The following is a 27,797-nucleotide window of genomic DNA, read 5'->3' as shown; positions in this document are numbered from 1 at the left end:
AGGGAATATTTAAATACTTGAAACTTGATTCTTCAGCTTTCTAGGTCCCCCTTAGATCCAGCAAAAGAGAAAAATATGGAATAATTGGATAAAAAGGAAGAGAACTAGGAGAGAGTGGTATCCCAAAAACCTAGATGGGGAAAGGAAAAGTACTTTTATAAACTTCATAGGAATCTAGGAATGTTCACTCCCATTTCTATTCCATTTGATGCCTACCTTAAAATTCTACTAATTTCAATGAATATTTTTGGAATAGTTGAAATGTACAGAGAAACTGAATTCATGTCCAGATTTACAGGTATCCTGATTTATTTACCAAAAGAGCTATTTTATAGAACATTATTGGAAAATAATAACATTCATTTTCATTAAATTGACTACAAAAGTTCTACCATCTCAAATGAAACATAAGGGGTGTGGAAAAAATGGGAAGAGAGAAGGAATAAAAAGGCCGTAGCATGACCATATCTCAAAATATGAAGCACTAATTATCAAAATTATTTGGTATTGCTTAAAAATAAAAAGGTAGACCTGGTGGAATATATTGGATAACAAAACTCAGAAGTAATGCAGTGTTTTGACAAACCTAAGAATCAAAACTACTGGAGGAAGAATTCCATTTCCAACAAGGAGAGGAAAACTAAAAAACTAGTTTGGCCTCAAAAACTTTAGAACAATATTTTATACCATATATAAATAAGCTTTAAATAGATATAGGTCCTAAATATGAAAGAGTATGTCCTAAGACCACAGTAAAATAAAGGGAAATACTTTTCACTATTATAGCAGGGCAAAAAAATTTTTAATTAAATAAGGGATAAAGATAAAATTATAAAAAATAACAATTTAATTAAATAAAATTTAAAAGCTTTTGCCCAAATAAAACCAGTATAACTGTAGCTAGGAAAAAAATCTTCACATCAAATACTTCTGGAAAAAAAATCATACTATTCAGGATATGGAGTGTATGGATGTTGAGGAAAGATTAACACCTCTGTTGTGAAAGCTTGTAGAGTTCTTTTCAGAGCTGCTCATCTACCTTTGGTGTCCAGTGGTCATCCAGCTCTCAGCTATGGCTCCAAGAAGCTGTAGCAAGAGCAGCAGCCACTAGAAGCTGGAAAATGAATGGATACCCATCAACTGGAGAATGGTTGAGTAAATTGTAGTATATGAACATTATGGAATATTATTGTTCTGTAAGGAATGACCAGCAGGATGATTTCAGAGAGGACTGGCGAGACTTACATGAACTGATGCTGAGTGAAATGAGCAGAACCAGGAGATCATTATGTACCTCAACAACGATACTGTTTGAGGATGTATTCTGATGGAAGTGGATCTCTTCGATAAAGAGAGCTAATTCAGTTTCAATTGATCAAGGATGGATAGAAGCAGCTACACCCAAAGAAAGAACACTGGGAAATGAATATAAACTGCTTGCATTTTTGTTTTTCTTCCCGGGTTATTTATACCTTCTGAATCCAATTCTCCCTGTGCAACAAGAAAACTGTTCGGTTCTGCACACATATATTGTATCTAGGATATACTGTAACCTATTTAACATGTAAAGGACTGCTTGCCATCGGGGGGAGGGAATGGAGGGAGGGAGGGGAAAAACCAGAACAAAAGTGCAAGGGATAATACTGTAAAAAATTACCCTGGCATGGGTTCTGTCAATAAAAACTTATTTAAAAAAAAGAGAGAGAACAGCAGCCACAACCCAGTAAAACCTTCTTGGCAAATGAACTAAACCAAGTTGAGGGCAATTGACAGGGTTCAAACCTGTAGGTGAGTTGAGGAGGTGAGGTACCTAGCTCAAGCAGGTAAAGATTTCCCTAGAGGAATTGTGAGACAAGAACAATCTGTTTCAATGGCTACAATGGCTGACAAAGGCATTGTAGAGTGCTTAAAGTTTGGTCAGGCACTGAAGACACCAAGATTTTCCACTGCATTCTGGGCAAATACCAGTCATCTTGACTTTTGTCCTGCTACTGAATTCCCATGATTCTGGAATAGAGAATGAAACTAATAACTCTATAAAACTTTGCCTCATGAAAATCCAGTTCACATAAAAGCTAAGACATTACCTTTTGATGTTATTAGTCCTCTTCAAAAAAGATCAGGGCTTGTCTTGATTGCTTGCAAGTATACATCCAGTTCTAAATTCTACTTCCATGACTTTTCCCAGGCTTTTTCCCATTCCTAGAACATTTTACCTCCTCCCAATCACCTCTGGGAATCTCTAGGATCAGAGACTTTCTTTTGCTTCTTTTTATATCCTCATCATTTAGCACAATGCCTGGGGCACATAGTAAGCACTCAATAAAAATTTTTACTGATTGAAGTAGTGAATTAAATCTCCCCCATCAAAGATCAGGAATTTCTGGGTATCTAGCATCATTTCCAGTGCCATCTCCTTCAAGAGGACTTTTCTGATTGTCTCATGGTTATTAGTTTAATGGAGAGAAATAGGTAAGCCACTCTTTAAACTGTAGGACTATGGCCTACTTCCAATGAGACGTAGGGGCTCTGGCTAAATGATTAAGATTTTGGAGCTTTGACTACTGGGCTTATACCCCAAAGAGATACTAAAGAAGAGAAAGGGACCTGTGTATCCAAGAATGTTTGTGGCAGCCCTGTTCGTAGTGGCTAGAAGCTGGAAAATGAATGGATGCCCATCAATTGGAGAATGGCTGGGTAAATTGTGGTATATGAATGTTATGGAATATTATTGTTCTGTAAGAAATGACCAGCAGGATGAATACAGAGAGGCTTGGAGAGACTTACATGAACTAATGCTGAGTGAAATGAGCAGAACCAACAACGATACTGTATGAGGATGTATTCTGATGGAAGTGGATTTCTTCGACAAAGAGAAGATCTAACTCAGTTTCAACTGATCAATGATGGACGGAAGCAACTACACTCAAAGAAAGAACACTGGGAAATGAATGTAAACTGTTTGCATTTTTGTTTTTCTTCCCGTGTTATTTTTACCTTCTAAATCCAATTCTCCCAGTGCAACAAGAGAACTGTTCGGTTCTGCATACATATATTGTATCTAGGATATACTGTGACATATTTAACATGTATAGGACTGCTTGACATCTCGGGAAGGGGCTGGAGGGAGGGAGGGGAAAAATCGGAACAAAAGTGAGTGCAAGGGATAATGTTGTAAAAAATTACCCAGGCATGGGTTCTATCAATAAAAAGTTATAATTATTTAAAAAAAAATAAAAAAGGAAGTTGGGAAGCAAAGAGTAAATGATGGGTAATTATGTTTTCTGTAGAGAGATTCCTGTTGTATTATAAATAAAAGATGACTTCTGAGGTCCATCCCTTTTAAATCTCAGATCCTTTAATTCAAAAAAAAAAAAAAAAAGATCTTGGAGCTTTGTAATAATCTTTTGGTTGCTGTTATGGCCACAGGGGAAGGAGGATATCAAAAGAAGACTAGTTCCCAAGTCCAAAAAAGTTATATATTCACTAGATTTTTTTTTTCTTGCTGAGGCAATTGGGGTTAAGTGACTTTCCGAGAGTTACACAGCTAGAAAGTATTAAGTTTCTGAGACCAGATTTGAACTCAGGTCCTCCTGACTTCAGGGTTCATGCTCTGTCCACTGCACCACCTAACTGCCCCCCCCAACCATTCACTAGATTTTAAAGAGATAGACCATTCTACGAATGGAAAATAGTCTGGGTGAAGGCATGGAAGTTGAATTTGGAGCTGAAGATGTACATGTAAGCAATCAAGAAAAGCACTGCCCTGAAGGCGCTTATATACTAATCGGGGTGGGGGGAGACAAATATATAAAGGGGAAGTAGGAAGGAATATGTACTTGCAAAATATTATAAAAACATAAAAAAACAAAATTTTACCCAATAGCTCAAGGGCATTATTTTAGTTTAATTCCTATACATCATGGATCCCATCAAGTTCACATTTGATATGACCTGGCTGCCAAATGAATCTTAGTCTCAACTACCTCTGACCTGAATCTTAAAAATCATTTCCAAAAGACATTCCTTATCCTTCAGGACATCAATACTGTGAAGGCTATAGATATGGACTCTTGAGTTCCAGGATATCTTCTGCATCTTCAAAATTCATGGGATTTGGGAGCTTCATAGAAGAATAAATACAAAAGTCAAAGACTGGCTTCAGAGTTGGATGGGATCTCAGTGGGAATCAAGTACTTTGTTGTTGTTCATTAATTTCAGTTGTGACCTACTCTTTGTGACTCTAGTTGGAATTTTCTTGGCAAAGATACTAGAATGATTTGCCATTTCCTTTTCCAGCTCATTTTACAGATGAGGAAACTGAGGCAAACAGGATTAAGTGACTTGCCCAGGGTCACACAGCTAGTATGTGTCTGCAGTCCTCCTTCTCTCATATGTCATGACATCAACAATCTGATGTCATAGTCATCTTCAGGAATAATAGGACAAACAATAACAACCTTTAGGAATCTGAGGTTAGACTTGAGCTCAGGAGGATGTGTTCCTGACTTCAGGCCTGACACTATGCACTATGGCATCCTCTAGCTGCCTCAGCAAGTCAGATACACAAAAAGGAAGATCTGTTAGAATTTGCTGAACCAGACCTCCAAGAGGAGGAAACTACAATCTTCTGAAGTATGAAAAAGCATTTAGTATATTCCAGGCATTGTTTTAAGAGCTGAAGGTGTACCTGCAAACAAGGAGATAGTCCCTGCTCTCAGGGAGCTTATCTAATAAAAGAAAACAACACATGGAATTTATGTTCTAATGGAAGAAGAAAGAAAACACATAGAGTTTATATTCTAACAGAAGGAGACGGACACATAGAGCTTATATTCATAGAAGAAGACAGTACATAAAGGGCAGCTAGAAGCTGAGGGGTTAGGATACTCAAGCACTAGCAGTGTTGGAAATGAACTAGAAGCTCATTAGATTCAAAGCTCCTTGAGAACAGGGACTTTTTGTCCCCTTTTTTGCATCCTCATTACTTAATATGGTGCCTGGCATATAAATGGCATTTAATAAAAATGTTTATTTATTAATTAAAGTGATGAGGTAACTTCTTTCTGGGCAAGATAAGGAAAAAAGCTTACCTATCTGAGACCAGAATTCTATGAATAATGTCTGAGTTCAAAGGGAAAGAGAGGAGCATGGTTAGATTGCAGGTGATATGGTTTAGAAATGTCCAGAAAGTCCTACTTTGGGACATGATCCATTCTTAGGAATTTTCTTCTTTGACATCAAGCCTAAATTTTGCTTTTTTTTTCATCTTCAATCTATTTTTCCTGATTCTACCCTTTCTGGCCTATTGAAATAAGCCTAATTTCTCTCCCACATGGTAGCCTTTCAAATACTTAAACATAACTTTTCAGTCTCCTCCAAATCTTCTTTTCACCAGACTAAACAATTCCATTTCCTTCAACAAATGGCAGGATTTCAAGGTACTCCATGATGTTGGTTTGCCTCCTCTGAACATTCTCCAGCTTATCAATAAACTCATTAGACTGTGGTATGTGACCTGACCAGGGTAAAGTACAATGCAGTGGGACTATCAATTTATTATCCTTAGAAATTGTTACTCCCTTAATGCAACCCAAGATTTAATTTTTTTTCCTTGATGTGGCTATCATGCTGCTGATTCATATTGAGCTTGCTGTTATTTTTTTTTCTCTCAGAAAAACTGCCATTGCTATCTACTGTTTGGGATTATCTGTATCCCTCCTCCATTGTATCAGTGAAGAATAAATAATTTATTTGAATTAATGAATTGTAGATGGTAAGGATGACATATATGGGTAAAAAAGGAATAAAGATTTATCCTTAAGCATGAAGGAAAGGAAGGAACAAAACCGGGATTAAGAATAATGACAATAGCTAACATTCATAAAGCATCAAACAATTGAGCCTCAATCTTGTGAATTAGTTACTATAGATATTATTATTATTATCATTATTTTATAGCAGGGAAACTGAGGCTGAGAAATTACATAGACTCTCCTGACCTTTCCCCACCCCCATATCAGTGATTCTTTTATTTTTATGTTTGTATCTGCAAGAACTGAGAGCAGTACTTAGGCACATGGTCTGTACATAATGAATGCTTGTTGATTGCTCTTCCAGTTTTAATATAATTAAATACCTTATAGCCCCCATTGGACGCTGAGCTTTTTGAGAGCAGGGACTGTCTTTTACTTTCTTTGTATCCTCAAAGCTTAATGTGGCTTAATAATGTTTATTAGTAGGATTTGAATTATTCACTCTGATAGCAAGAAAATTGATTACTTTTTAAATCTTCAGAAAAGGAACCTCATAAGATCATAGTTTTCTAGCTAAAGATGGCCTTGGAAATTATTTATTCTACCCTGCTTTTCTGTAGAAATGAACCAGAGAAGGAAATGGCAAACCATTCTAGCTAGTATATTTGCCAAGAAAACCCCAAATGGGGTCACAAGAGTTGGACATGCCAGAAAACAACTGAACTGAACCAAAACCTGCTTTCAAATTAATAATTCTAGAGTTCAAAGGAAAGTCATTTTACCAATAAGCAAACAAGTTGAGAAAAATCAAGAAACTTGACTAAGATCACACAAATGGTAATCATTAGAGGTGGGATTTACACCTAAGTCCTTTTCTTCCAAATTCTCCTTATGGGTGTTTTTCAATTGTGCCTGCTTTCTTGGTAAACTCACTCACACCAATATGCAAGTAACTGATAATATGTAAAGGAATGATAAAATGGCAGGATTTCAAATCCCAATTAATAGAAATAGTGGAGTAAGCATTGATGATGGGAAGTTATAATGAGTGTGTGTGGGGGAGATACAAGATTCTTGCTAACTCCTGGCCCCCCAACCCTCCCCAAAGAGGGATCATGTGTGGGGCCCATATTGCTTTTCCATCTTCTGGATAGTTCAGGGACAAGATTGATATTGGTTTGGGAAGGGGAAATCAGATCACTGGCCACAAGGGTACCATGGCCAAGGATACTTTAACTTCAACAAAGAAGGTGAGGATTGGTGGGATGAGAGCGTGCATGTTGCTGCTGTCTTAGTCACAGCCACAACCCTGGGAGGTGAGCTGGGATTAAAATGAGTTTTGGATGCTCAAATGACTGGGTTGCCATTCCCCTTCTTTCTTACCTTCCTCTCATTACTGTCACAGCTCACCCCAGGGGTTGCCATAGCAACAAAGCCCAGCATATCACTGCTGTGCTGGGAGGGTTTGAGGGAAAGAAATAATCCTGGAGTTGGAAGCAATGAAAAAATAAGTCCTTGGCAGACCTGAGGGGGCACCTCACCTGACCCCTTGGTCTATGATTCAGATTCCTGGAAGAAAAGGGAAGGATCAAGGACAAGGAGATGGGCTGATTCCACACCATTAGGAAGGTGATTAAAAAGAGACAAAGAGAGAAGAAAGGACTGGCAGGGGAGATTCTGGCAATGGGGAGTAGCCTCTTACTCCCCACTGCTCCCTACCTCTCTTCTTTCTGCTGCAAAGATCAGTAGGAAATAGGGTCTCAGTCCCCTGCCTGTCCCCAGTCACCTGAACTTCTGTTGTAAAGAACCAATTAATTGCAGCAGTGTGACATAGTGGATAACATCAGGAAGACCTGAGTTTGAATTCTGGCTCAAATACTTAGTATGCGTGATCCTCAGCAAGTTACTATAACTCTGTCAGTTTCAGTTTACTCATTTATAAAATTGGAAAAATGGGGTAAAAAATAGCAACAATCTCATAGGGTTTTTGTAAGGTTCAAATGAGATAATATATGTAAAGTGCTTTGTAATTCATAAAACATTCTATAAATGTTATATTGTTGTTATTATTATTATTATCATCATCATCATCCTTATTACTATCTCAGATCTTGAAATGCCTAGATGAGAGAAAATACAGGACAGCCAAAATAATGTAAATTTAAGAGCGTTTATTGCTAGTTAGCGACTGAACCCCACCAGAGCAGGGTAATTAGTATCAAGCAATTTCAGAGACATATATTTATAGAAAGAAACATAAAAGTTCCCTAATACATTTGTCATACTAAAGGAATTTCATCCTAGACAGGAGGCAAAGATTATCACACTAAGGGTGCCATTCCCAGATGGCAATAAGACAGTATTTCTTTTTGTTTATCAAGTTTGTCAAGGTCTTAAGTTTTTTAGGGCAACACATCTGGGGGTGTACAAATGCCATCTACATTAGGGTGTGAACAGCTAGTAACAAACTTCTAACTAAAGAGTTTCAAGGTTATGTTTCTCATGGTCCAGAGAGGTGTCCTTCCAATTCAATCTCAAGCAAGTCACTTCCTTTCCCTAGTCTTATGTTCCTCCTCTATAAAGTTCCTCCTCTGAACTTTTTCCAATTATGTGTAAAAATATTTGGATTTTTTTTTTTAGAATTTTGAGTTCTAAATCCTCTCCTTTCCTCCCTATCACAACCCTTGTTGAGAAGGCAAGCAATTTTAGATAAGTTACATATGTTTAGTCACGGAAAACACATTTTCATATTAGTCATGTTGTGAAAGAAAAAAGACCGAAGAAAAATAAAGAAAATTAAAAACAGTATGTTTTGATCTGCATTCAGCCTCCATTAGTTCTTTCTCAGGAGGTAGATAATATTTCTCATCATAAATCTTGAAATTTTCTTGGATCATTGAATTGCTGAAAACAGTAAAGTGATTCACACTTAAAATCATTGCACAAGTGTATACTGTATATACAATGTTCTCTTGGTTCTACTCATTTCACTTTTCATCAATTCATGTAAGTCTTTCCAGATTTTTTTCTGAAAGTTTCCTTTTTAAAAGGTCTTCTAACTATTAAGTCTCGTGATTACATTTTAGTAAAGGACTGACAATCAAGGGTGATTCTGGGTAGCATATGAGTTTGGTGAGCCTGGACCTGAAAGTGTCTGATAATGCAGCCAGTTCCTAGTTATACTATGTTTCTGGTGGCATCTTCCAAAGAGATAACTCACTAAATTTTGCTCAGTGAAGCAGCTCAGGTACAAATGACTTAGCCCTATAGGCATTTGCTCATTGCTCTCAGGCTTTATTCCCCTTCCTGGGACTTATGCTAATGACTGCTAGAGGTCAGGAGATATAAGAATCAAAAGGCCTTTTCTCCAATGTTCAACTTTCCAATGCCTTACCCATGTATTGAGAAGAAATAGAAGTTTTTAGGCCCTAATTACCTGGTTTCCAATAGTACTCTGAGCTCACTAAGGTTCTTTACTCCATCCCCTGTAGCACTCCAGAGGAAGCTGATAAATAGAGCTGGTATGTATTCAGCTGAATGAATGAATGAAAGTTGATATTGTGTCTCAAGCCTGATTTTCCAAGCTACATGATTTTCTTTAGCCTCTTTTCCTAGCTTCCTTTACCCTGCCACTCAATTTCCTATATACCACTGACAGGTGGTTATTCTCCAGGTGACTTGTCTGAATCAGATCAAGCAAAGGAGTTAAGAGCCCAGATTTCTGGAAGAATGGGATTGATGTAGTAAGAGAAGGACAAATTCATAGAGGTGGAAAGAACTTCAAAGACCAGAGTCCAAACCATTCCTGCATAAGAATCTTCTCAACACTGAGGAGCAGAGGATTTATGCACCAATAATCAATTTAAAACCTACTATGTGTGAGGTATTGCTTTATACATTTGGGCTACAAAGACAACATTAAAACAGCCCCTGCCCTAGACTACCCAAGGGAATACATGAATAAGTCTATAAAATAGACACAATTTGGTATGCGGGGGCAGACATTAGAAGCTCAGCAGATCAGGAAAGGCTTGACATCCTCAAGCTCTTCCATCCCTTCCACTCTGCCCTCCAGAATGCTTGCTCCATTAATAGCAAATTTATTTACATATGAAGCCTTTCTTCCTTCTTCTTACATTTACAGAGACTTAGTCTCCTCTTGATGAATATAGCATCCTTGGCCACTCTTTCCAGCACCAATTTCCTTTTTGCTCATACCTTCTGACCAGTGGTTCACGGAGGAGAGGAGTAGTTGGAATACTTCTTACTCCCCATTTTCATTTCCAATCTTGCTTTTTGCCACCATCACTGAATAACCTCTCCTTTGAAATTCATTCAATTCATATTTATCACCCAATCAAGATTCTGACCTCCTAGAATACTCCTTTCATTCTCAATGAATGTTATGGGCCAGAACTTTGAACTTGAAATAAAGGATTCTTACAAGGTACTAAGTCAGTGTAATTGATGGAGACAATAGTTATCTAATTTAGCATGGGTCAGTATGATTGATTTAATCCTACAAGAAGATGTTATGGGCCAGATCTTGAAACAAGATACTAAGTGGAATTGAGGAGACAATGGTTAAATCTAGTTTAGCATTGATTTAATCCTACAACAAATAATGGTTTCCTAGTGATATAATGTTTGGTGTATACTCAGTATACAGCATATAAGCAAGAATCTCTCAGGGCCAAAAAGGACAAGCACACTAGAAGCTCTCGGAGGCTGAGACAGATTCATTCCATCTTCCACCTTTGTTGTAGCTGGAGGCAGAAGCACAAACCTTTGGATATTGGGAGAGATTTCAGAAAGCAGAGAAGGAGACAGGAGCTCAAGCTCATGTAACCAAGAAGAGAGGAAGGCCTCCAGAAAACTAGCCAAGCCTCAAGTGAAGGAGATAGGACTTTGAAAGAGACAATAAAGGATTTGGACTTTAACACCTGGCTGCACTTGTGGTGATTACTGAACTGAAAATAAGGCTGCCTCCAGAGACCCCAAGAAAACTTCAACAGAGAACATTACATCTTAGAGAGAACATTACATATGAATTCAGTGCCCTTCTTACAGTATGACTTTCCTCCCTAATACCTGTCCTTATATGAAAAGACTTCAACATACATATTGATATTCTCAAATACCTTGACTTCTTAGTTCCTCTGCTTATTAATCACCCAAGTATCCATAACTTTAAAAATCCTTATTTGATCCATCTATCCCTGATAGATATTGTATAATATCTCCCCTCTCTTTCCTAGTTAAATTCCCTTATTAAGCCATTTATATCTGAAACTGCTGCTTCCTTTCCTCTCTCTCTAATTGATTCTTTACAATTTGGCTTTTGACCTAATCATTCAATTGAAACTGCCCTCTCCAAAGTTGTCAATGATCTCTTAATTGCCATATTTAATAACCTTTTCTCAACCCTCAATGTTTCTATAATTTTTGACACTGCTGATCATCCTCTTTCTCCTTGATGCATCTTTTCTTAAGGTTTTCTCAACATTTCTCTTTCCTGATTTTTCTCCTTCTTTGTTGGTCCATCAAACAACTACCCTCCAAGGCTCTGTCCTGTTTCTACTTCTCTTCTCTAGATCTACTGTTTCATTTGAGGATCTCATTGTCTCCATAAAGTTGATTCTCAGATCTATTTTTCTAGCTCTAACCTCTTTCCTAACGTTCAGTCTCACATTTCCAGTTGTTTGTTGAATATGGGTATAAGATAGACTTAATCTTAAATTCAACAGGTTAAAAACAGAACTCATTATCTTCCCTTCTAAATGTTCCCCTCTTTTCTATTTCCCTATTTCTTTTTCTCATTACCATTTTTCAATCACCTAGGCTTGAAATCTAGATGCCATCCTTGACTCTTCCACCTTTTCTAACTCCTTCCCCATAACTAATCTGCTGCCAAGTTCTATCTTTTTTATCTTTGTACCATCTTTCATATATACCCTCTTTTCTTCTTTAATACTTCTAAGAATCCAAACTATCATCTCACACTTGAACTACTACATTCATTCCATTTCATTTTTGTTCTTTCAAATCATATCTGACTCTTAATGATCCTGTTTGAAATTAGCCTGTGCATCATTTTTTATTGAACAATAATATGTATTTCTTATGTACCTACTATATGTTAGGAACTAAGAATACAAAGAAAGGCAGGCACAGTTCTTGTCCTCAAGGAGATTACAATCTAATGGGGAAGGCACATGCAAACAATTACAATCAAACAAAATATATAATGACATATATTATGTACATAATATATAATAAATTGGAGATAGTGTCAAAGGGAAGACATTAATATTTAGATGGAATGAGAAAGACTTATTATAAAAGGTGGGAATTTAGCTGGGATCTGAAGGAAATCTAAGAAATAAAGATGAGGTGGGAGAAAGTTCCAGGCATGGAAGATAAACAGTGAAAATATTTGGACATGAGACATGGACTCTTGGTCCCAATAGAATGTAGAATATATAAAGTATAAGATTGAAAAGTGAGGGCAGGTTATAGAAGGATTTTAAAAGTCAAGTCTTGGCCTGGCAAAGACTTAGTGTTTTGCCATTTCTTTTTCCAGGTCATTTTATAGAGAAGGAAACGGAGGCAGATAGGGTTAAATGACATAGCCAAGGTCACACAGCCAGTAAGTATCAGAGGCTAGATTTGAACTCAGGAAAATGAGTTTTCCTCCTCCAGACTCAGCACTCCATGCTCAATGCTATTTGGTCTTTCTGTCTCAAATTTCTCCCCACTCCAATATATCCTCCAATCACTCGTCAATTTACTTACCAGAAGTGGGTTATTAAAAAGAGGTAAGTCTATTGGAGATTCACTTAGCTTTGCTTATTTTAGATGGGATTAATAGAAAGCTAAGTATAGAAGTTGATAGCTATTCAATTTGTACAAATTACCCAAAATATCTGACGACATATAATAAAGTAGACTTGTTAATTAGGAGAAATTTCTCCTTTTGAAAAGTTTTGTTATGCATTCATCATAATGTGCTTTCTTTTACTAAACTTTTGAATATAGTTACACACAGTTTGAAAGCTAAGATTTTATTTCTGAACACATGATCACATAGTTTTTGAGTAACTAGATTGTAAGTCACTCAACTCTCTGGGCCTCAGTTTCCCTATATGTGAAATGAGTAGATCTCTAAGATTCTTGCTAACTGGTTCAGTAGAAGAAAGTGCTGGACTGAAGAGTCAAGATTTTCTGAGCAAGTCCTAGCTCAGATACTAGCTAAGAGCACTAAACATACGAGTTGTTATGAGAATCAAATGAAATAATATACACAAAGTGCTTTGCATACATTAAAGTGCTGTCTAAAACCAATCCAATTCTCATTGACTGGACACCAATAAATAGGTCTCAGACCAAGTCCCATTTGTTCATTGTTTGAATCCTGATTGACTTGGAAAGAATGTAAATAGCAATAATTTCTACTTTGACTAGAAATCCCAAGGATCTTCCCCTCCCAGATTCATTATTTAATTAGGTTTTTTTGAGGGGAAAATGTGGAGATGGGGGAGGATTAGGTGCATGTATTGCACAAGATTCTTTGCCTCACTTGCTACCTAGTCTTAATCATTGAATGGTGGCAGCCTCAGTCAAACTAAAACCTATTGAAGACTTTACCTTAAAAAAGCCAAGGTCACTCATTGCATCCAGGGCCACCTCAAGTCATCTTGATCTATATCTTGCCACTAGACCCAGATGGCTCGGGAGGAGAAAGTGAGGTAGATGACTTTGCACAACCCTCCCTCATTTAAATCCAATTCACTTGAATGTCATGGCATTGCCTCCCTGATGTCATGGTCCTCTTTGAGAACCAAGGGCAAACAGCAACAATCCTCCAATGAAAATGATCTTTTGGAAAATCAGACCTGATCATATCACTTCCCTACTCAGTGAATACTACTGAATCCCTATTGCCTTCCAAATCAAATATAAAACCCTCTGTTTGACTTTTTAAAATATTTTATTTTATTTAATAATAACTTTATATTGACAGAATTAATGCCAGGGTAATTTTTTTTACAACATTATCCCTTGCACTCGTTTCTGTTCTGATTTTTCCCCTTCCTCTCTCCATCCCCTCCCTTAGATGGCAAGCAGTCCTATATATGTTAGATATGTTGCAGTATATCCTAGATACAATATATGTTTGCAGATCCGAACAGTTCTCTTGTTGCACAGGGAGAATTGGATTCAGAAGGTAAAAATAACCCTGGAATAAAAACAAAAATGAAAATAGGTCACATTCGTTTCCCAGTGTTCTTTCTTTGGGTGTAGCTACTTCTGTTCATCATTGATCAATTGAAATTCAGTTAGGTCTCTTTGTCAAAGAAATCCACTTCCATCAGAATACATCCTCATACAATATTGTTGTCGAAGTGTATAATGATCTCCTGGTTCTGCTCATTTCACTTAGCATCAGTTCATGTAAGTCTCTCCAAGCCTCTCTGTATTCATCCTGCTGGTCATTTCTTACAGAACAATAATATTCCATAACATTCATATACCACAGTTTACCCAGCCATTCTCCAATTGATGGGCATCCATTCAATTTCCAGTTTCTAGCCACTACAAACAGGGCTGCCTCAAACATTTTGGCACATACAGGTCCCTTTCCCTTCTTTAGTATCTCTTCGGGGTATAAGCCCAGTAGTAGCACTGCTGGATCAAAGGGTATGCACAGTTTGATAACTTTTGGGGCATAATTCCAGATTGCTCTCCAGAATGGTTGGATTCGTTCACAACTCCACCAACAATGCATCAGTGTCCCAGTTTTCCTGCATCCCCTCCAACATTCATCATTATTCTTTCCTGTCATCTTAGCCAATCTGACAGGTGTGTAGTGGTATCTCAGAGTTGTCTTAATTTGCATTTCTCTGATCAATAATGATTTGGAACACTCTTTCATATGAGTGGTAATAGTTTCAATTTCATCATCTGAAAATTGTCTGTTCATATCCTTTGACCATTTATCAGTTGGAGAATGGCTTGGCTTGATTTCTTATAAATTAGAGTCAGTTCCCTATATATTTTGGAAATGAGGCCTTTATCAGAACCTTTCATTGTAAAGATGTTTTCCCAGTTTGTTGCTTCCCTTCTAATCTTGTTTGCATTAGTTTTGTTTGTACAAAGGCTTTTTAATTTGATATAATCAAAATTTTCTATTTTGTGATCAGTAATGGTCTCTAGTTCATCTTGTCACAAATTTCTTTCTCCTCCAAAAGTCTGAGAGATAAACTATCCTATGTTCCTCTAATTTATTTATAATCTCGTTCTTTATGCCTAGGTCATGGACCCATTTTGATCTTACCTTGGTATATGGTGTTAAGTGTGGGTCCATGCCTAATTTCTGCCATACTAATTTCCAGTTATCCCAGCAGTTTTTATCAAATAATGAATTCTTATCCCAGAAGTTAGGGTCTTTGGGTTTGTCAAACACTAGATTGCTATAGTTGACTATTCTGTCTTGTGAACCTATCCTTTTCCACTGATCAGCTAATCTATTTCTTAGCCAATACCAAATAATTTTGGTGACTACTGCTTTATAATATAATTTTAGATCAAGTACAGCTAGGCCACATTCATTTGATTTTTTTTTTCATCAATTCCCTTGAGATTCTCGACTTTTTATTGTTCCATATGAATTTTGTTGTTATTTTTTCTAGATCATTAAAATATTTTCTTGGAAGTCTGATTGGTATAGCACTAAATAAATAGATTAGTTTAGGGAGTATTGTCATTTTTATTATATTCGCTCGGCCTATCCAAGAGCACTTAATATTTTTCCAATTATTTAAGTCTGACTTTATTTGTGTGGAAACATTTTTTGCAATTTTGCTCATATAATTCCTGACTTTCCTTTGGTAGATAGATTCCCAAATATTTTATGCTATCAACAGTTATTTTGAATGGAATTTCTCTTTGTATCTCTTGCTGTTGGATTTTGTTGGTAATGTATAAAAATGCTGAGGATTTATGGGGATTTATTTTGTATCCTGCTACTTTGCTAAAATTATGAATTATTTCTAATAGCTTTTTAGTAGAATCTCTGAGATTCTCTAGGTATACCATCATATCATCTGCAAAGAGTGATAGTTTGGTTTCCTCATTGCCTACTCTAATTCCTTTAATCTCTTTCTCGACTCTTATTGCAGAGGCTAGTATTTCTAATACAATATTGAATAATAATGGTGATAGTGGACAACCTTACTTCACTCCAGATCTTACTGGGAAAGGTTCCAGTTTTTCCCCATTGCATATGATGCTTACTGAAGGTTTTAAATATATGCTCCTGACTATTTTAAGGAAAAGTCCATTTATTCCTATGATCTCAAGTGTTTTTTATTAGGAATGGATGTTGGATTTTACCAAATGCTTTTTCTGCATCTATTGAGATGATCATATGGTTTTTGTTTGTTTGGTTATTGATATAGTCAATTATGCTAATCGTTTTCCTAATATTGAACCAGCCCTGCATTCCTGGTATAAATCCTACTTGGTCATAGTGTATTATCCTGGGGATGATTTTCTGTAATCTTTTTGCTAATATTCTATTTAAGATTTTAGCATCAATATTCATTAGGGAGATTGGTCTATAATTTTCTTTCTCTGTTTTCAGCCTACCTGGTTTAGGTATCAGTACCATGTCTGTGTCATAAAAGGAGTTTGGTAGGACTCCTTCAATCCCTATTTTTTCAAATAGTTTATTTAGCATTGGAGTTAATTGTTCTTTAAATGTTTGATAGAATTCACATGTAAATCCATCTGGTCCTGGGGATTTTTTCTTAGGGAGTTGATTGATAGTTTGTTCTATTTCTTTTTCTGAGATGGGACTGTTTAGGATATTTACTTCTTCCTCTGTTAGTTTGGGCAAGCTATATTTTTGGAGGTATTCTTCTATTTCATTTAAGTTGTCGAATTTATTGGCATAAAGTTGGGCAAAGTAACTCCTAATTATTGCTCTAATTTCCTCTTCGTTAGTGGTGAGTTCTCCCTTTTCATTTTTAAGACTAACAATTTGATTTTCCTCTTTCCTTTTTTTAATCAGATTTACTAAGGGTTTGTCTATTTTGTTGGTTTTTTCATAGAACCAACTCTTAGTTTTATTAATTAATTCAATAGTTTTTTTTTTTTTTGCTTTCAATTTTATTGATCTCTCCTTTTATTTTTAGAATTTCAAGTTTAGGGTTTGACTGGGGGTTTTTAATTTGTTCCTTTTCTAGCATTTTAGTTGCAAGCCCAATTCATTGACCTTCTCTTTCTCTATTTTATACAAATAGGCCTCTAGAGATAGGAAATTTCCCCTTATTACTGCTTTGGCTGCATCCCACACATTTTGGTAATGATGTCTCATTATTATTGTTTTCTTGGGTGAAGTTATTAATTATGTCTATGATTTGCTGTTCCACCCAATCATTCTTTAGTATGAGATTATTTGGTTTCCAATTATTTTTTGTTCTACTTTCCCCTGGCTTTTTTTGAATGTAATTTTCATTGCATCGTGGTCTGAAAAGGATGCATTTACTATTTCTGCCTTACTGCATTTGAGTTTGAGGTTTTTATGTCCTAATATATAGTCAATTTTTGTATAGGTTCCATGAATTGCTGAAAAGAAAGTGTACTCCTTTCTGTCTCCATTACATTTTCTCTAGAGATCTATCATATCTAATTTTTCTAGTATTCTATTTACCTCTTTGACTTCTTTCTTATTTATTTTGTGGTTTGATTTATCTAATTCTGAGAGTGCAAGGTTAAGATCTCCCACTATTATAGTTTTACTGTCTATTTCTTCTTGCAGCTCTCTTAGTTTCTCTTTTAAGAATTTAGATGCTACCCCACTTGGTGCATATATGTTTAATATAGATAGTGCTTCATTATCCATGCTACCCTTTAGCAAGATATAGTGCCCGTCCTTATCTCTTTTAATTAGATCAATTTTTGCTTTAGCTTGATCTGAGATCAGGATGGCTACCCCTGCTTTTTTGACTTCACCTGAAGCATAGTAGATTTTGCTCCAACCTTTTACCTTTAACCTGCATGTATCTCCCCGCTTCAGGTGTGTTTCCTGTAAACAACATATTGTAGGATTCTGGCTTTTAATCCATTCTGCTAACCGCTTCCTCTTTATGGGGAAGTTTACCCCGTTCACATTTATGGTTAGAATGACCAATTCTGTATTGCTTGCCATCTTGTTCACCCCGGTTTATGCTTTTCTCCCTTCTTTCCCCTTTCCCCCTTCCCAGTATTAAGCTTGTGAGCACCACTTGCTTCTCACAGCTCTCCCTTTTGAGTATCCCTCCCCCCGCCTTAGAGTTCCTCCCCCTATCTTACCCCTTTCCCTCCCAGTTTCCGTATTCCCTTCAGCTTAGCTTATTCCTTCCCTTTTCACTTTTCCCTTCTCACTTTTCAATGAGGTGGGAGAAGTTTCACCATAGATTGAATATGTCTTAAGATTTTTCATTTAAAGCCAATTCTGAAGGCAGTAAGATACCCACTATATTCATCCCCCTCCATTCTTTCTCTCAGATATAATAGGTTTCCTATGCCTCTTCATGAGATGTACTACCCCCACTTTACCCTTTTTCTGGTACAATGTCCTTTCCACATCAATTTCTAGAACAAGGTATACATGTATTCTTTATACATCTATATAGTCGAAATATAGTTCTCAAGATTAATCTTTACCTTTTTAGATTTCTCTTGAGTTCTATATTTGTAGATCAAACTTTTTGTTAAGTTCTGGCTTTTTCATCAGAAATAGATGAAATTCGCTTACTTCGTTGAATGTCCATTTTCTTCCCTGGAAAAAGATGCTCATTCTAGCTGGGTAAGTTATTTTTGGTTGCATACCAAGTTCCTCAGCCTTTCGGAATATCATATTCCAGGCCCTTCGATCTTTTAATGTGGATGCTGCTAGATCCTTAGTGATCCTTATTGTGGCTCCTCGATACTTGAATTGGGTTTTTCTAGCCACTTGCAGTATTTTTTTCCTTCGTCTGAGGGTTCTGGCATTTGGCCACTATATTTCTTGGTGTTTTGATTTTAGGATCCCTTTCAATATGTGATCGATGAATTCTTTCAATGTCTATTTTACCCTCTGTTTCTATGACTTCTGGGCAGTTCTCTTTGATAATTTCCTGGAAAATAGTGTCCAGGCTCTTTTTTTCATCATGCTTTTCTGGGAGTCCAATGATTCTCAGATTGTCTCTCCTGGATCTGTTTTCCAGGTCTGTTGTTTTCCCACAAAGGTATTTCACATTCTTTTCCATTGTTTGATTTCTTTGGATTTGCTTGACTGATTCTTCTTGTCTCCTCAAGTCATTCAATTCTATTTGTTCAATTCTGATGTTCAATGAAGTATTTTCTTCACTCACTTTTTAAATATCTTTTTCTAATTGTCCAATTGAGTTCTTTTGTTCTATGGAATTTTTTTTTCCATTTTGCCAATTTTGTTTTTTAGAGAGCTATTTTCTGTTTCCATTTAGCTAATCCTATTTTTCAAGGATTTTATTTCTTTATCCACTCTGTCTTTAAATGAGTGGGATGACTTCTCCAGACTCTTTTGTCAAGCCTCCCTCTCCTTTTCCCATTTTTCTTCTAGCTCTCTTGTGAGAGCCTTTTTAATTTCTTCTATGAGGTTCATCTGTGCTGAGGAACAGATGATCTCCTCCTTTGGGGATTCACCTGGAGACAATCTGTTTTTTGTCTCCTCAGGATTTAGAGTCTGCTCTCTATCTGTATAGAAGCTGTCAAGGGTTAAAGTCCTCCTCAATTTTTTTGCTCATTTTGTCAAAGAATCAAAGACAAACTAGCAAAGAAAAAAAAAGAAAAAACCCTAAATGGAGTCTGCTTTTTTGGGGAGAGGGGCTGGGTGGTGTTACTGAGCTTCCTCTACAGACTGCGGGGCAGCAGCGAGGTCCTAGCCCGACTGTGCTGCGCCTGTGCTCTGAGACTCTAAGAGCATGCTGAGACACTGTGGGGGAGGGGTGGCCAGGTCCCGACTCCAGCTGTTTGGGATTGTATTCTTCACACACACACACACACACACACACACACACACCCCCCCCGGTATTTTTAGCTTCTCTGCTGGGCTGCTGGCTTGCTGCCAGGGCAAAGTATCCAATCCTGTAGCAAAGCTCTCCCCGCAGAGACTGCTGCGATCACACCCCACCCCCTCTCTGGTCTGCTCTCACGGGACGGGCTCTCACTGCCACTGCCCTCAGCCTGTGCCTGTTCTAAAACCATCCCCGCTCTCGAGCAAAAACAGACCTTTCTTGGTGAGTTTCAAGGATGTCTTCTCTTGGTAACTATTTGTGGGTTTTTTTTTCAGTCAAGCTTGTAATGAAATGGATAGTGAGAGAAAACATGGAGCTTACACAGTTGTGTGCCTCCTCTCCACCATCTTGGCCAGAAGTCCCCCTCTGTTTGACTTTTAAATCCCTCCACATATACTTTATATATTCTATATTCTATTGGCCAAAGGTCCATGTCTCAAGTCCTGGTATTTTCACTCTTTATCTTCCATGCCTGGAACTTTCTTCCTCCTCATCTTTACCTCCTAGATTTCCTTCAAATCCCAGCTAAACTCCCAGCTTTTACAATGTCTTTCTCATTCCCTCTCTTTTTATATTTTATTTTATTTTATTTGAACATATTACAGAGACCTAGTCTCCTCTTGATGAATATAGCATCCCTGGCTATTTCTTATATTTTATTTGAACATAATTGCTTGCACGTGTCTTTCCCATTAGATGGTAATCTCCTTGAGGGCAGGAACTGTGTCTGCCTTTCTTTGTATCCTTAGTTCCTAACATATATTAGGCACATAAGAAATTTATATTAGTTATTGTTCTATAAGAAATTATGAGCAGGCTAATTTCAGAAAAGCCTTGAAAGACTACATGAATTAAGACTGAGTGAAGCAAGCAGGACCAAGAGAACATTGTGCACAGTAACAACAAGATTATGTGATGATAAACTATGTTGGACTTGGCTCTTCTCAACAATGAGATGATTCAAGACAAATAGACTTGGGATGGAAAGAGCCAGCCACGTCCAGAAAGAGAACTATAGAGACTGAATATGGATTGAAGCATAGTATTTTCACTTTTTGTTTGTTTCTTTCTTTCTCATGGTTTTTTTTCTTTTGGTCTGATTTTTCTTACACAACATGACAAATATGGAAAAATGTTTAAAAGAATTGCACATATTTAACCTATATCAGATTACTTGCTGTCTTGGGAAGAATAGAGATAAGGGAGAGAGAGGGAAAATTTTGGAACACAAAGTCTTACAAAAATAAATGATGTTGGTGGAATTGTGAATGGATCCAGCCATTCTGGAGAACAATTTGGAACTATGCTCAAAAAGTTATCAAACTGTTCATAGTCTTTGGTCCAGCAACGTTACTACTGGGCTTATATCCCAAAGAGATCTTAAAGAAGGGAAAGGGACCTGTATGTGCAAAAATGTTTGTGGCAGCCCTTTTTGTAGTGGCTAGAAACTGGAAAATGAATGGATGCCCATCAATTGAAGAATGACCTAATAAGTTTTGGTATATGAATGTTATAGAATATTATTGTTCTATGAGAACTGATCGGCAGGATGATTTTAGAGAGTCCTGGAGAGACTTACATGAACTGATGCTAAGTGAAATGAGCAGAACTAGGAGATCATTATACATGGCAAAAACATTATATGATAATCAATTCTGATAGACGTGATTCTTTCCAACAATGAAATAATTGAGGTAATTTCCAATCTTGTGATGAAGAAAGACATCTACATCTAGAGAGAGGATTGTGGGAACTAAGTGTGGACCACAAAATTAGCATTTTCACTCTTTTTGTTGTTTGCTTACAGTTTGTTTTCTTTCTCATTTTTTTCCTTTTTGATCTGATTTTTCTTGTGCAGCAAGATAATTATATAAAATGTATACATATATTGATTTAACACATATTTTAATATATTTAACATATATTAGATTGCTTGCCATTTAGGTAAGGGATGGGGGGGAAGGAGGGGAAAATTTGGAACACAAGGTTTTGTAAGGGTCAATGTTGAAAACATTATCCGGGCATATGTTTTGAAAATAAAAAGCTTTAATAAAAAAATAAAATACAAACACATGAAAATAAAAAAGAAAGAAAACTACTTCTGGAAAAAAAAATAAACATTCCCATGTCTTCAAAAAAAAATGATGAAACTGATCTTTACATGTATTTGGAAAAAAAACACTATTGAAATAAAAAAAAAGAAAGAAATACTTATTTTACATAACTTGAAATATAGGAGGTGATTGCTGACAATCTTTTTTAAAATTCATCAATCATCTTAAAATACTACTTACTTTTAAAATATATATACAATAAATATAACATGTGACTTTCAAGTTGCTTTGTTTATCTTCGCTTCCCTCTGAATTTCCTTCTATTTCCTTCTGTACATTTTTAACATATTTCATTGGCCTTCTTTTATTTCTCTTTTGGGGGGAGAGGGTAGAATACTATTGCTAATTCCTCTACCACCCAAATGGGAAAACACAATCCTTTTAACAAATAAGCATAGTTAAACAAAACAAATCACATGTATGATATGCTTTAAAATATATAACTTATTCTGCAGCTTGAGTCCCTTACTTTTCTGTCAGAAGGTGGATGCAATGCTTTATCATCTGTATTCTGAAATTGTAATTGGTGATTGCATTGATCAGAATTCTTAAGTCTTTCCAAATATTGTTTACAATATTGTTGGGGCTGCTAGGTGGCATGGTGGAAAAAGTGCTGGGAATAAAGTTGAGAAGACATTTTTCTGAATTAAAATCTAGTCCTAGACACTATAACTGTATGATCTTGTGCAAATCACTTAAATATCTTTGCCTCAGTTTCCTCATCTATAAAATGATCTGGAAAAGGAAATAGAAAACCATTCCAGTGTCTGCCAGGAAAATTTCAAAAGGGATCAAGGAGAGTGAGACATGACTGAACAACAAGCAGTATTTTATTACTGTCGAAATTGTTCTCCTGGTTTTATTGAGCTTATTCTGCATTCCTTGATTTCTTGAAACCATCCTTTCCTCATCAGTTATGTTCTTACATTATAATTTGTTCAATCATTCACCAGATGGTGGGTATTCCCCTAGTTTCCAATTTATTGCTACAACAAAAAAGAGTTTCTATAATATAAAACTTGTAGAAACTCTTTTTTGTTGTAGCAATAAATATATGTGTGTGTATCTAATATATATATATATATATATATATATATATATACACACACGTGTGTGTGTGTGTGTGTGTGTGTGATTTTCCTCCTTCTTTCATGACTTTGAAGTACTAGCATTGCTGAGTCAAAGGCTACAGAGAAACAAGTGGTTGCAGGGGGAGGAGGGGTTAGTTCCAAATTGCTTTCTAGAATGATTGAACCAATTCACAGCTTTACAAATAGTGCACCAGTACACCTGCCTATTGTGCAGAATCTTGAAGGAATTTAGGGATTCTCAGACACAGAGGTAAGAAGGGAACACATTCTAGGCATGGGCACAGTACCAAGGCATGGAGATGGAAGATGGAATTTGGAGTGCAATCTGAATATCAGTAATTGTAAGATCAATTGAGCCAGATTATAGTATATGTGAAGGGGGCTGGAAAGGTAGATTAGGATTAGCTTGAAAAGGAGTTTAAATAACAAAGTAGATTATATTTGATCCTAGAAGCAAGAGGGAACAATTAGATTTATTGACTAGGGAAATGATAGAAGCAAAACTGTGCTTTAAAAAAATCACCTTGATATTTGTGTGGAAGAGAAACCAGAATGGAGAGAAACTTGAGGCAAGGAGAACAGAATAATCCAAGCAAGAGATGATGAGGACTTGAACAAAGGGAGGTAGAAATGATGTGGCCCCTGATCAGATAATAAAATGAGCAAGTACATCAGCATTTGAAAATTGAGCCACAGAAAGATGGGGACTGTGGATATGGTTCATTATATATAACTTCAGACATAGCTAATGAATTGCTTAGTTTTATTGGAGTGGGTTTTTTCTATCTTTTATTCTTTTTTTAAAATAAATAGCTCTCTGGGAGAAGGAGAGGAGATGGATTTATTGGAAAATATAGATAACATAAAAACAAAAGCTCTTTATAAAATTAAAAAAGAAAAAAATTCTACTCCTTCTCTCTTATGCCCACTAGAAGTGGACTCACTTTTACTCATAAGTAGTAGAAATAGTAGAACTATTACTATTACTATTACTATTACTATTACTATTACTATTACTATTACTATTACTATTACTATTACTATTACTATTACTATTACTATTACTATTACTATTACTATTACTATTACTATTACTATTACTATTACTATTACTATTACTATTACTATTACTATTACTATTACTATTACTATTACTATTACTATTACTATTACTATTACTATTACTATTACTATTACTATTACTATTACTATTACTATTACTATTACTATTACTATTACTATTACTATTACTATTACTATTACTATTACTATTACTATTACTATTACTATTACTATTACTATTACTATTACTATTACTATTACTATTACTATTACTATTACTATTACTATTACTATTACTATTACTATTACTATTACTATTACTATTACTATTACTATTACTATTACTATTACTATTACTATTACTATTACTATTACTATTACTATTACTATTACTATTACTATTACTATTACTATTACTATTACTATTACTATTACTATTACTATTACTATTACTATTACTATTACTATTACTATTACTATTACTATTACTATTACTATTACTATTACTATTACTATTACTATTACTATTACTATTACTATTACTATTACTATTACTATTACTATTACTATTACTATTACTATTACTATTACTATTACTATTACTATTACTATTACTATTACTATTACTATTACTATTACTATTACTATTACTATTACTATTACTATTACTATTACTATTACTATTACTATTACTATTACTATTACTATTACTATTACTATTACTATTACTATTACTATTACTATTACTATTACTATTACTATTACTATTACTATTACTATTACTATTACTATTACTATTACTATTACTATTACTATTACTATTACTATTACTATTACTATTACTATTACTATTACTATTACTATTACTATTACTATTACTATTACTATTACTATTACTATTACTATTACTATTACTATTACTATTACTATTACTATTACTATTACTATTACTATTACTATTACTATTACTATTACTATTACTATTACTATTACTATTACTATTACTATTACTATTACTATTACTATTACTATTACTATTACTATTACTATTACTATTACTATTACTATTACTATTACTATTACTATTACTATTACTATTACTATTACTATTACTATTACTATTACTATTACTATTACTATTACTATTACTATTACTATTACTATTACTATTACTATTACTATTACTATTACTATTACTATTACTATTACTATTACTATTACTATTACTATTACTATTACTATTACTATTACTATTACTATTACTATTACTATTACTATTACTATTACTATTACTATTACTATTACTATTACTATTACTATTACTATTACTATTACCAGCAGACTAGTGACCAGCTCTTATAGGAAATCTGTGCTCAGTTGAATCAATTCTCCATTGTCATTTTATCTTTATGCATATATGACTATGTAAACCTTCTTTGGCTAACTGTTAGCTGGATAATAAGTGTCTCGTTTTGTTCTAATCTCAAACCTGAGCAAGCAGACCAGCCTGGTCAGTCTTGGCTGCCTACATCATGGACTTTGCTGTATCATGATACACGTACCTTCTTGTAGTTGTTCAGTCATTCTATCATGTCCAACTCTTCATGACCCAATGGGCCATTCTATCCATGGGGTTTTCTTGACAAAAATGCTTGAGTGCTTTGCTATTTCCTACTCCAGTAGATTAAAGCAAACAGAGATTAAGTGATTTGCCCTACATATTTATAAAACACTTACTAGCTATATGGGCAAATCACTCAACTTTTCTGAACCTCTGTTTCCTTCCTCTGTAAAGTGGGAATGACACTTGTATTCCTTGACTTTCAGAGTTAATGTAAGATTCTGTAAATCCTGAACTGCTCCTTTGGGGATTCACCTGGAGACAATCTGTTTTTAGTCTCCTCAGGATTTAGAGTCTGCTCTCTATCTGTATAGAAGCTATCAAGGGTTAAAGTCCTCTTCAATTTTTTTGCTCATTTTGTCAAAGAATCAAAGACAAACTAGCAAAGAAAAAAAAAGAAAAAACCCTAAATGGAGTCTGCTTTTTTTGGGGAGAGGGGCTGGGTGGTGTTACTGAGCTTCCTCTACAGACTACGGGGCAGCAGTGAGGTCCTAGCCCGACTGTGCTGCACCTGCGCTCTGAGACTCTAAGAGCATGCTGAGACACTGTGGGGGAGGGGTGGCCAGGTCCCGACTCCAGCTGTTTGGGATTGTATTCTTCACCCCCCGGTGTTTTTAGCTTCTCTGCTGGGCTGCTGGCTTGCTGCCAGGGCAAAGTATCCAATCCTGTAGCAAAGCTCTCCCCGCAGAGACTGCTGCGATCACACCCCACCTCCTCTCTGGTCTGCTCTCACTGTACGGGCTCTCACTGCCACTGCCCTCAGCCTGCGCCTGTTCTAAAACCATCCCCGCTCTCTAGCAAAAACAGACCTTTCTTGGTGAGTTTCAAGGATGTCTTCTCTTGGTAACTATTTGTGGGTTTTTTTCAGTCAAGCTTGTAATGAAATGGATAGTGAGAGAAAACATGGAGCTTACAGAGCTGTGTGCCTCCTCTCCGCCATCTTGGCCGGAAGTCCCCCTCTGTTTGACTTTTAAATCCCTCCACATATACTTTATATATTCTATATTCTATTGGCCAAAGGTCCATGTCTCAAGTCCTGGTATTTTCACTCTTTATCTTCCATGCCTGGAACTTTCTTCCTCCTCATCTTTACCTCCTAGATTTCCTTCAAATCCCAGCTAAACTCCCAGCTTTTACAATGTCTTTCTCATTCCCTCTCTTTTTATATTTTATTTTATTTTATTTGAACATATTATAGAGACCTAGTCTCCTCTTGATGAATATAGCATCCCTGGCTATTTTTTATATTTTATTTGAACATAATTGCTTGCACGTGTCTTTCCCATTAGATGGTAATCTCCTTGAGGGCAGGAACTGTGTCTGCCTTTCTTTGTATCCTTAGTTCCTAACATATATTAGGCACATAAGAAATTTATATTAGTTATTGTTCTATAAGAAATTATGAGCAGGCTAATTTCAGAAAAGCCTGGAAGGACTACATGAATTAAGACTGAGTGAAGCAAGCAGGACCAAGAGAACATTGTGCACAGTAACAACAAGATTATGTGATAATAAACTATGTTGGACTTGGCTCTTCTCAACAATGAGATGATTCAAGACAAATAGACTTGGGATGGAAAGAGCCAGCCACGTCCAGAAAGAGAACTATAGAGACTGAATATGGATTGAAGCATAGTATTTTCACTTTTTGTTTGTTTCTTTCTTTCTCATGGTTTTTTTTTTTCTTTTGGTCTGATTTTTCTTGCACAACATGACAAATACGGAAAAATGTTTAAAATAATTGCACATATTTAACCTATATCAGATTACTTGCTGTCTTGGGAAGAATAGAGATAAGGGAGAGAGAGGGAAAATTTTGGAACACAAAGTCTTACAAAAATAAATGATGTTGGTGGAATTGTGAATGGATCCAGCCATTCTGGAAAACAATTTGGAACTATGCTCAAAAAGTTATCAAACTGTTCATAGTCTTTGGTCCAGCAGTGTTACTACTGGGCTTATATCCCAAAGAGATCTTAAAGAAGGGAAAGGGACCTGTATGTGCAAAAATGTTTGTGGCAGCCCTTTTTGTAGTGGCTAGAAACTGGAAAATGAATGGATGCCCATCAATT

This window comes from Antechinus flavipes, chromosome 4, assembly GCF_016432865.1.
Source record: "Antechinus flavipes isolate AdamAnt ecotype Samford, QLD, Australia chromosome 4, AdamAnt_v2, whole genome shotgun sequence".
Classification (NCBI taxonomy): domain Eukaryota; kingdom Metazoa; phylum Chordata; class Mammalia; order Dasyuromorphia; family Dasyuridae; genus Antechinus; species Antechinus flavipes.
Note: the sequence above shows the minus strand (reverse complement) of the source record.